This window comes from Palaemon carinicauda, chromosome 1 (genome assembly GCF_036898095.1).
Source record: "Palaemon carinicauda isolate YSFRI2023 chromosome 1, ASM3689809v2, whole genome shotgun sequence".
Taxonomy (NCBI): Eukaryota; Metazoa; Arthropoda; class Malacostraca; order Decapoda; family Palaemonidae; genus Palaemon; species Palaemon carinicauda.
Window position 1 is genome coordinate 177,369,261 of NC_090725.1, and position 5,000 is coordinate 177,374,260.

Genomic DNA, 5,000 nt, shown 5'->3' on the forward strand with positions numbered 1-5,000 from the left:
CGGAAATAAAAAGAAAAATCCTCAGTTCAATAAGAAGAAACAGTCAAACGTCAATGCATTCAAAATCAAAAACAAACAAACAGTTTTTCAAATAACTCTGATCCTGGGCCATCTAGCCAGAACTCGCAAGGTCAGACTAATTTTCAGAATGTGCAGAGCAAAGCAAATACCAAATAATTAACTGCAATGGGGAAGAGAGTGATGTTGGGTCATTCATATCAACATCCGTAGTATTAAATAATCCATTTGATGTTTTATCAGATCATTGTAAGGCAATAGATTTTCCTATGAAACACACGACCGAATCAAATAAATCAGTGTATGCTCCCGTAGATTTGCAACAAATTCACACAATAATAAGCCAAAATGAGTTACGACCAACATTATATGCTCTAAATTTAGAACACCGATGCTTTACATTATTTTTTGACTCTGGTAGTCCACGTAAGATCATAGATTTGAGGACACATCATTTGTTGTTTTCGAACTTCCCTATAGAGAAGTCCGGAGTAAGGCTCTCGCATATAGGAAATAATGAATTAAATGTAATAGGCGTAACTCATGTTCAGTAAAAGGTCGGTAAGCGCACGTTTGCCGATACCTTTGTTGTTGTACAAAACATTGATATATATCCAGCTGTAATTATAGGATACCCACATATGGGAAATCAAAACATTATCTTAGCCCCTGCCAAGCACGGCGTGTATATCAAAGGAAAATTGTATAAGTCTTCTAATACCTTAAAATCAGTTTTGGATAAAAAGGAGACGACAAATAAAACAGTGACATACGTTGAAGAACCAATAACTTGTCTCATTAATAAAGAAATAATATACGTGACCCAACAGAATTCTCGTTCACCCCGTAATATCATCTTGCACGCAATCTATCGAGCCAAACGTAACTTCGAATTTAATAGTGCAAGTAAATAAAATGTTACCGAGATCTGAAATATTAATCCTTTCCGACACTTTGAAAACTAACGGATTGTCTGTCACACAAGCTATTTATACAGTAGGCTCACAACAACAATGTTATATTGAAGTCTGTAATCATTTGAATACCACTTTGGTAATTCACAAAAATCAACATATCTTGGATGTAGAAGTTTATAAACATCGTATTCTTACCGTCGCTGATATCAATCATGCTCAATCAGTTGCGGATGAATCCCTTTTGCAAACTATTAAAATTAAAATCAATAAAGACATTCAAGAAGAAGAAATTCAGCAGAAATTTTTTTGACTTTTAACTGAATATCATGATGTTTTTTTCACTACGGATGGATCCTCAGGAAAAACAGATGTTATCGAACATCAAATAAGGTTAAAGGATAAGCAGAAAATTATTTATATACCCTCGTACAGACTCCCTATGAAATTCCAGAATGAGATAAATGATGAAGTAGGTAAAATGCTAGAAGAAGGAGTCATTAGGAAATCGAACAGCCCTTATAATTTTCCATTAATAGTTGTAACAAAAAATGATCAAACATGGCGTATCTGCGTAGATTTCTGTCGCCTAAATGAGGAAACGATCCCTGATCGATTCCCAGTGCCATGTACTGACGATATTTTATCTTTATTAGGTCAGAATAAATATATCACCAGTTTGGACTTACTTAAAGGCTTTCACCAGATATCATTAGAAGAAAATAGTATCCCATACACTGCCTTCAGCACACCCAGGGGACATTATGAATTTTTACATATGCCTTTTGGTTTACGTTGTGCTCCCATAACGTTTACTAGAATGATTAACATTGTGTTTGCAGACTTGCTAGGGGATATTTTGCATGCCTATATGGACGACCTTGTAATCTTTTCCAATACCTTAGAAGATCATCTACGTAAACTAGAACTAGCACTACAGAGACTAAGACAACATAACTTCAGGGTAAAGATTAGTAAGTGTGAATTTTTCAAGACAATTAGTCTATTCAGGTATTACGGTGTCTAGCCAAGGTCTTAAAGTAGTCCACGATAAGGTGTCGGCTATCCGTAACTTTCCGATACCTACTACTGTCAAGGGAATACAGCAATTTCATGGGATGTAGTGGATATTACAGGCGTTTTATACGCAATTATTCAATAATAGCCGCTCCCCTAACTGATCTTACGAAGAAGAGCGTAGATTTCATATGGTCTGAGCATCATCAACAGGTGCTTAATACCTTGAAAGATGAACTGTGTAGTTCTCCTATCTTAAAATTTCCTGACTTCGGTAAGGAATTCTTCATTACAACAGACGCCTCAGACTTAGGAGTAGGTGGGGTATTGCTTCAGCAATATGAAAAACAGTTTTTCCCGATAGCTTTTTATTCACGAAAACTGAGAACTTCCGAATGTAAGTATGCAGTAATAGACAAGGAAGGGCTAGCTATTGTTAATTAACTAGTGCATTTTTTGTTCATAATATACGGTTATCCCGTCAAGTTTCTTACTGATCATAAACCCTTTACCGACTTCTTTAAAGGCTTTAGTCACAGCCCCAAACGAACTCGGTGGCATTTGATCATCCAAGACTTTGGCGCGAGAATCGGGTATTTATCAGGGAAAGCAAATACCATTGCTGATGCATTATCACGCAACCCCGTGTCATCTTGTACGGAACCATTAGCTGAATTAATAGATATAGCAACAACCATGCCTATTGTTAAAACTGTATCTGAACAGGAAGATCTGGGCTGGAGCGCTGAATTATTACAGACTGAGCAAGGAAAATATCAAAAATTAGAAAAAAATTATAAATGCTTTGGAAGGAAATCGTAAGGAAAAGGAATATATAAAGTATACGCAGCAGAATTATATAATCAAAGACAATATTCTGTGTAGATCCGTGACAAGGAAAACCCGCAATACACCACATGTGACTAACGACCAGGTAGTGGTACCAATCTCACTTATATCCACTGTTCTAAATTGGTTGTATGCAAATCCATTGCATGGACACCCGGGGTTCTCCATAATGTCACAGAAAGCCAAATCATTGTTTTATTGGCATACGATGCTTACAGATGTAAAAAAAACACATAGCTAATTGTCGCGTTTGTCAGGAAAACAAAGGGCACACGAAAACACCTGTCAGCCTAGGGGCTTATCCCATGCCAAATCAACCCTTTGAAAGGATACATCTAAATTTATCAACAGGATTTTACGAGTCAGACAGAGGAAATAAGCACCTCTTAGTAATTGTAGATGCTTTGACTCGATATACAGAACTGATAGCGCTTAAAACTAAAACTGCAATTGAATGGGCTAGGAAGTTTTACGAGTGTTACATTTGTAAACATGGAATTCCACACATGATAATCTCAGACTCGGGTGGAGAATTTAATAATCATTTCCTTATCTCATTGTGCGAATTCCTTAGCATAAAGAAAATCAATACCATGATCTATCACCCAGAGTCGAATGGGTTAGTGGAAAGAGCGAATAGGAAGGTTTTAAACATACTAAGATTAACACTAGGGGGATCAGACCCCAACTCGGATATTGCAATACCTGCGGTACTAAGTACTCTGAATCACTCATATCATACATCAATTAAAATGTTGCCGCACGAGGCATTGTATGGTACCCCAGTTAGAACGCCTTTCCATGTATTAACGCCTACAACTAATTTATCAAATCCTTTAAAAGAATGTATAAATGCAAGCAAAAGTCGTTTTGGTATCCTTCGAAAGAATTCAGAAGAATCACAAATCATAATGAAAAGGAATCATGATTAAATAGCGAAGCCAACTAAAATATATACCGTGGGTGATAATGTATACATACAGGTAAATGTACGTAAAGGACTCAACTATAAACTAACACCTGAGTTTGAAGGCACATTTAAAATTTTGGAAACATTAGCGGCCAATAGATTTAGAGTTCAAAACGTATCCCAACCCACTGATGAGAGAATTGTACCATTGGCTCACATAAGAAATTAAAATAAGAGAGAAGGAAGTGAGGGAATTTTTTTTTATCTATGAAACTTATATGTTGAAATTTTTTTTCTCCTTAATACAGGAGTAATTACATATATTTTTCTCATTACAGGTTTCCCAGATGAAGTTTTTATTGTTAGGAGTGATATTGTTCGCTCAGATATCTTTCTCGTGTGGGAAGAGCTCTAAAACTAAAAGTATAGATTTTAAATATGGCACTATAGTAGAGAGAACAGAAGACGTATTTATTACTGCAAGTAATATAGTTATAGAAGTACACATGCAAGCAATTTTCCTCCCAGAGAATGACGTCACTAGCTTAAAGAGCGACATTTCAAGGTTTGCTACTTCATTAAATGAAATGCACAAAAGATACTTTCCTTTCAATACAGAGAGTTCGCTTGCACCTACACTAAAAGTGGCTGAGATGCTAACCCAAGACTTGCAAAATAAGACTTACGAGGCAGAATCTTTGGCTCGTGACCTTTTGATGCGGATAGTAAGACACACTAACCTTGAAAAACGTAACCTGTTTATTTTTGCTGCACTAAACATTTTTGGATCTGTTGCAAGTTTAGGCTTAGGGATTTCAAATCGTCTTAAAATTAGTAATCAAAATAAGAAAATTAAGTTTTTAACACATGAAAACGAATTAGTTTTATCAGAACTAAGGAATCAGTTTTCAATCAATCAAATTATGAGTTTGGTGAACGAACATTCTAGTAATATCAGTCAGATTATGGAAGTACAAGACTTGTTGGCAACGTTAACGTATTATAATTTAAAAATAGATCATATCCATAATAAAATTGCACATTTCATTGAGAAATCAAAAGACTATGTGGAAGCTATTACGTTAGCGACTAAAGGTGTTCTCTCACCGCATTTATTGCCGATAAAAGACTTAACGTTAATTCTGGAGAACGGACGGGAGAAAATAGGTTATATTCCTTAGTTAGATGCACATAGGTTAGAATTTTATTACAGCCTAATTACAGTAAGCGTTGAAAATTACAAGATTATGATTACAATTCCCTTTGATTCTTCCGATGCCTGGCAATCATAC